General features: G+C 39.6%; 1 pseudogene; it reads left to right on the top strand.

The window, feature by feature from the left end:
- Gm4528 (predicted gene 4528) lies at positions 6,798–7,462 on the top strand (annotated as a pseudogene).

Genomic DNA, 7,684 nt, shown 5'->3' on the forward strand with positions numbered 1-7,684 from the left:
ATCATTCTGCTGAAGCCACCATGTTGAGTTTGCATCCTGAGGTTCCACAAGGTCGATTGGACTGTCACTGCTGCTGTTGATTTTAGGTCTTATGTCCCTGTTTTGGAGAAAAACATAATTACCACCTCTGTTTAGTTGAAATCAAATTAGCTTTTGGATAAATGAGTGAAGATTTCGCTCCACCTGCAAGGCTGGCTGACTTTAGACTCAGGGCAAAGAGGAGCAGGTCCAGGCATCCTTCCAGGGACCTGGATGGGGGAAGATGAGGGAGGAGGAAAGAGCGATAAAGAAACAAGAGATGCCCTGATTTGAGCCTTTGTGCCTGTGGCTCCTTACTTCTGAAGATTAGAGTGTTTTAATACCTTCAACTGTTACCCATCAGTAAATACCGTGTGTCCCCTTTTTTTTAAAAAAAATATGTAAAGGTTTTTTCTCAACACACCAAGTTTAAGGTTCCTTTATGAGGGGTATTGTCTAGGACAGGAAAAAAGCGAGCTAGAGAATCAAGGTCATATGTTATTCTAGTCCAGTGGTTCTCTACCTTCCTAATGCTGTGTCCCTTTAATAGAGTTCCTCATGTTGTGGTAACCACCAACCATAAGATTTTTTTCGTTGCTACTTAATAGCTGTAATTTTACTACTGTTATGAATCACAATGTAAATATCTGATATTCAGGATATCTGATTTGCGATTCCAGTGAAAGGGTCACTCGATCCTTAAGGGGTCACAAGCACAGACTGAGAACCTCTGTTTTAGCCCGAAATAAACACAGCCTAATTCCTTATATATTTTGTTATACTTGGTGGGGATGTCTTCAGAAAGACATCCTGGCCCTAAGTGATGATAGTTTATTTATGCTCTTAGACAAGATGTCCTTTGAAGAACACATACAGTGTCAGTGGGCCTTCAGGTCCTTGTCAGTGGGGTCTGACCTCTGGACACCAGGTCTCTAGAGCATAACATCCCTCCTCCCCAAGCCCCTCCCTCTCCCTCCCCCAACCCCCATCACTACAATGCAGTATCTTCCTAGCCTGCCTCAGGCTGTCTGACAGAGACATGCCTACCATCCAGGTGCCCTACTGAGCTTTCTGGAAATGTGTCCATATTTTTTGTGTCTCAATTTTTTAGTTTCTCTGTAAAGACTAGATATTGGGTAATGTCTCCCTTTGGGCTTCTTGATATAGTAGCTTGATGACTTCATTCAGTTGTTTAGAAGGGCCCAGTAGTGATCTTTCCCGATAGATGGATTTCCCAACTTACGCTGACGTTGCATCTCAGTAAACGACGTGGGGATTGAAAGTATTGTAACTTCAATATGTATGTGTACTTTTACATTACATTTATTTTTGTATCATATACACATAGGGGTGACCACATGCCTAGGAGTATCTGTGGCACCAGAGGCCTGCTTATAAGAGTTGGTTTTCTATTTCTACCGTATACTCACATCTGAATTCTAAGGCCACCCAGGAGTAGGCTCTTCATTCATTCATTCATTCATTCATTCATGTGCATGTGATGCTAGAACAGAACCAGAGCTGCCTGCTTGCTAGACAAGCATTTTTCCATATGAGCCACACCCACAGTCCTTTGCTCAATTCCTTAGGCATATGAAGATATCTCATTGTTTTTATTTTCATATTAATAATGAATAATGTTCAGCATCTATTCAGGAGTGTGGATGCATGTGTGTGCACAGGTGTATGTGAGGACCAGAAAACAACCACAAGTGTCGTTCCGCAGGAGCCAGTTGTATTTATTTGCACGTAGATGTGTGTTGTTCTAGTACCATTTGTTAAATATGACATTCCTTCATGTGCTTTCCCACTACGTATGGATAAGCCTATCTGCTATAGATTGTAGATGTGCTAGGTTATGGATAAGCCTATCTGCTATAGATTGTAGATGTGCTAGGTTATGGATAAGCCTGTCTGCTATAGATTGTAGATGTGCTAGGTTAAGATTTTCATGTTTTCTGGATGATTTCTATTGTTTCTGCATCTGATATCTGGTGAGGGTCCTTTTTTCTGTGTTTTTGTCTTAAAAAGTTAAAATTCTTGGACATCATAATTTTGTTAAGCCTTCCTTTGGATAGTTTTGGCACATCCATTTTGTGTGTGTGTGTGTGTTTTTTTTCAGTACTGAAGACTAAATCTGGTACAGTGAAAATGTTCTGAAGATTAGAGTATTTTAATACCTTCAACTGTTACCCATCAGTAAATACCATGTGTCCCCTTTTTTAAAAAATATATGTAAAGGTTTTTTCTCAACACACAAAGTTTAAGGTGCCTTTATGAGGGGTATTGTCTAAGACAGGAAAAAAGTGAGTTAGAGAATCAAGGTCATGTGTTATTCTAGTCCAGTGTTTCCTACCTTCCTAATGCCTTGTCCATTTAATAGAGTTCCTCATGTTGTGGTAACCACCAACCATCAGATTTTTTTTTCGTTGCTACTTAATAGCTGTAATTTTACTACTGTTCAAGTTCAAGAAAAAGACCTAATGGCAGTCCCACTGTAAAAGAGCTTAATGATCACTGATATAATTTTAGGAATTCTTATAGGGTCATCATTAAGAAATCATCTATTTGTCTATATAGCATCACTACTAGACAGTGCATCTTCATGGATCTGCAGAGATCTGCTTTGAAGGGGTGTGCTATTACTTAGTGATTGTTATATATGTTTAATAATAATAGGAAAAGCATATTAATAGCAAGAATCTTTGTTAAAATGAATCCCTTACAGCCTTGCTTAATAAGGGTGAACCTGTCACAGATTATATAATAATCTGAAGCAGGAGGCCATCTCAGGAAGATCTAGTTATTAGCTTGCTAATAACTATATAACATGCTATTATATAATTATCTGCCAGTTATTAGCTTGTCCCATTATGGCTCCTGACACATAAGAAAACAGATGTATTCTGTATCACTTTCCTCCATGTGGGGTTTTGTAATCCATTTCTGCTGAAATACATATAGTCCACCACCAAACACCTCCCAATTCTACATTTTGGGTCATATGTGAACTACCAATGCCCAGCACCCTTCTCTCTCCACATCAGCAGCATGCTCTTCCATTTTACAGTTATTTTATGTTTTCTTAAGGTTACATAAGTACAATGTGTACATATCTGTGGTTTTAACTTTTGTCACTCGGCATAAAGCCACTGGAATCCATCCCAGTTGCAGCATGTGTAAATAGGTTCTATCACTCTTGTATCTGCCAATTGCTATTGTAATCCCACAAAACCCCTCTGAACTGGAAAGTTTTGTTATGGTGACCATGTCTCTAGTTTCTTACAGACTTAGATAATGTCACTGAAACCTGAATCATCTAAGTATATAATCAGGACTTATCCATTGTACAAGCAGAGCCAGCAGGGCACAGGTATCTCTCATTCCTTCTCAGCTTAACCATGGTTCTATAAGGCATCTCAGTAATGAATTTATCTGCTATGACTCTTCCTGAAAGTATTTGTTGGAGTGTGATGCTAACTTCCAAGCACATTGGTTTCCATGTCTCATGCTTTATGCAAATATTGAAAAACTTCCCATTTCTACAGTACAACTTTGACACTGTATCTCCTCTCACCTTTTCTCAGCAATGGTATATTGGAGACAGAGTTATCTCCTGGACTTCTCATTGTTATACTGTTGGACATTCTATTCTCTTTCAGGACTGGAAAGGAACAGTTTTGGAAAGTACAATCAAGTTGTTCTGGACTCAAATGCTTGTGAAGAAATCGACACACCTTTTGCATGCTGCCTCTGAGGTCTTGGGCGATTGGAAAAGAAGTTATCAGCAGAGAATTGATACAAGCATTTGCAAGTCACAGGTGATTGAATTCTGACTGAGCTGAATACTCCCTTAGTGTGTGACCTAATATTTGTTTACATCATTTTGTTACATATATATAAATGCTTATATATGCAGCATGTGCATATATATGTATACATATGTGTCTCCATATGTATATATACATTCATGTGTACATATACATTACAAGTGTTTATGTGTGTCTGTGTGTATATGTGTATACGCATCATGTTCATGCAATACTCACTGAGGCCTAAAAAGGGCAATGGATCTCTTCATTTGTGTTAGAGTTGGCTTGGAGATACCATGTGGGTGCTGAGAATTGAACCCATGTCCTTTTAAATTTCAACCACTGATCCATTACTCCAGCACCACAGTAACCAAGTTTCAGACTCTGTGTTACTTTATAAAGGGATCAATGGGTCGAGGAAAAGAAAAACCCCATTCCTTTGTAAAGTCTACATACCAATAGCCAACTCTCTTTTAAAAGGTGTGTTGTATGTATGTTTGTGTCTATTTGTGTAGTGTGTGTGCATGGTGAATGTATATGTGAGTGTGTATGTGTATTGTGTGTGGTGAATGTGTATGTGGAGTATATGAGGTATGTGGGTGTATGTGGTGTGTGTATGTGGTATGTATGGTTTGTGTATGGTATCTATGTATGTGTGCATGTATATGTGTCTGGTGGTTGGGTGTGAGGTGTTGTGTGGTAGGTGGGCTTGTGTTTGTGGTATGTGTGTGTGTTCTATATGTATGTTTTAATGTGCATGTATGTGTTTGGTGACTTTATGTGTGTGATATGTGTGCTGTGTTTGTATATATGTGGTGTTTGTGTGTACTTAGGCGTCCCTGGAGAACAGAAGAGGCTATGAGATTCCCTTGCAACTATTGGTACAGGCAGTTAGATAACTGACATGGGTATTGGGTACCAAACTCAGATCTCTGCAAAAGTAGCAAGTGCTATGAACTGCTAAGCCAACTTCAAGACTCTGAATTTTCCTTTTTAACAAATAGGTGAATTTTAATTTTAAGTGTACAAAATATAGGATGATGTTATGTCACTTTTATCCATGAGTGTCTTTGTCCTGGGTTCATGTTCACCTGATCAACCATCATCCTTTGCTGTCTTTCTTGCTCCTTCCTACTAGTCTTCCCTTTCACCTGCACAGTCCACTTCATCCCCATGTGCAGCATACACAGCTAAATCTAGATTTCATATTAGAGGTCATGTTATATTTTCTGCTCTTCCCCATTGCACTCATTGTTTCCTTTGGTGTCCAACTTTTCTATATGTGTGTAATATATGTAATATTTTATTACATGTAGTAGCCATGTAATATGTAATAGCCATGACTTATCAAGTTGCAGTAAGACTAGGCACCTCCTCTTCTATTAAAGCTAGCCTGCCTCTGGCCTTCCTCTCAGGCGGAAGAGGCTGAAGCGGCTCAATCTGTTGTAGGCCAGAAAACCTAAGCCAGGGCTGCAGAGCATCCCAAGTCTTAAGGGGTGGGGGGGGGTGGTGGAAATACGGCTACCCCCTGCGGGGACAGGTGGATGCTCATGGGGGCAATGGCAAGTGCGGCCCTCCCCTGAGTTCACTACAAAGGTGCCCACTTTCTGGTGGCCTCCCTCACCACCACCACTCAGGGAAAGCTGCATGCCTCAAGGCCCTGCCTTGCAGCAGCTCCAAGTGGACCAACAGTTGGCCATGAGGAGAAGAAAAATGACTTTACAATAATGTTTTCTCTTGCCAAAGAATTGTTTTGGGCACAGCTAATATTTAATTACCATTGATTATAGTTGATAACAATTATAAAAGCTTTCTTTATTTTCTGCAAAGCCTTTTATAGTATAACTGAAACCCTAAGTATTAAAAAGATTTTGCCTGTTTTCTGGAGCAACAGCTTCTCCCTAGAACTTAAAAACTCCTTGTGTGAGAGCAAGGATTTAACGTAAACTTCCCTTGAGAGACATTAGCTAATAAAATACTTTCCACTTAGGAAACAATATACACTGAAAGATTCAAACTCTTTTCTTCTTGTATTGAAACAGAGACTCTAAGAATTTTTCTTACATGAGGTAAGCCATACCTAGAGGCAAAATTTTCCAGTGATTACAAGCTCACTAGAAGCAAACTATGAGATAAGTAAAGCACCTTGTCATTAGCTAAACACAATAATCACGATTGCAGAGAACCCTCCAGGAAAAAAAAAAAAAATCTATCAGCTTTTTTCACCCCCAAACCAAGAGACTGCAGACTTCCTTTCTTTGAGAGCAGCTTTTCCAGGAGTGGCTCCCCTGCTGTGCCTGATCCTGGCTAAAGCATGTGGCCACTCTCTTGCTGAACCAACAGATAAAGTCTTAGCCATCTTTATTTTCCAACATGAAACACAAAACATTCAGTCATTCAGAGGACGAGACAAAACACACATGAATTGAATACGTGAACAGACCAGTGCACCAGACATTAGACAACAGAGAACTTCTGCTGTAGGGACTAGAGAGAAAAAGGCAGGGCATCCCCCGACATTTCTCTCTGCCTCTGGGAGAGTTTCAAAATCCATTTCCCTCTGTAATATTTTATTATTACAAACCCTGTTTCTGCCGCCTGATGCAGCTCCCGTCTGTGGACATCCACCTGATTATTTAAGTTAATTTAAACCCTTTTTCCTCTCCCCTAAAGCACCTTTTTGAAAACTATGGACAACGACGGCTTGAGCAGTTCCTAGTTCCAAAAATTCGCTGCTGTCCTAAGTGAATCCAGCGTTGGGTTAGCACTGAATTTCAACCTTAGCCCGTATCTTCCGCACCTTTTACAAATGTGGGTGCCTTGGCATTTGGGACATATATGTTCAGAATTGAGAGTTCATGTCGATGGATTTTTCATTGGATGAGTATGAAGTTTTTTTCCCCCATCTTTTTTGGTAACTTTTGGTTCAAAGTCTATATTATTGGATGTTAGAATGGCTCTTCCTCCATGTGGCTGAACTGAAGTGCGCAGGTGGGAGGCTCTGCAGGATCTGGGGCCCTGAGCATCTGAGCGATGAACTTCTCAAGTCTCAGATTAAAATTTTAAAATGGCCTCCAATAAAACTGCATTGCAAAGAATGGGAAAGAAACAGAATGGAAAGAGTAACAACAAAGTTGACGAGTGAGAGCCTGAAGAATGTGTGGTGGAGAAAGTACTGGACTGTCGTATAGTGAACGGGAAGGTGGAGTATTTCCTGACGTGGAAGGGGTTCACAGATTCTGGTAATACTTAGGGACCAGGAGAAAATTTAGATTCTCCAGAATTAATTGAAGCATTTCTTAATTCTCAAGAATCTGGTAAAGAAAAAGATGGTACAAAAATGATATCTTTATCCTACAGTGAATCTGATGATAGTAAATTGAAGAAGAGAGAAGCTGCTGACAAACCAAGGGCTTTGCCAGAGGTCTTGATCCTGAAGGGATAATCGGTGCCACGGACAGCAGTGGAGAATTAATGTTTCTCATGAAATGGAAGGACTCAGATGAGGCGGACTTGGTACAGGCAAAGGAGGCAAATATGATATGTCCTCAGATTGTAATTTCCTTCTATGAGGAGAGGCTGACTTGGCATTCTTGACCCGAAGATGACACACAATAGTTGTTTGCATTTATGTGTATATTGTTTGCATATATATATATATATATATATATATATATATATATATATATATACACACACACACATATATATGTGGATCTTGGGTTTTGAATTGTTTGGATATCTATCTATCTATCTATCTATCTATCTATCTACCTATCTATCTATCTATCTATCTGGATCTTGGGTTTTGAATTAGTAGTGTGAAAAAAATAGCATTCTAATGAAAATCTAGT

Source organism: Mus musculus, chromosome 7, assembly GCF_000001635.26.
Source record: "Mus musculus strain C57BL/6J chromosome 7, GRCm38.p6 C57BL/6J".
Lineage (NCBI taxonomy): Eukaryota > Metazoa > Chordata > Mammalia > Rodentia > Muridae > Mus > Mus musculus.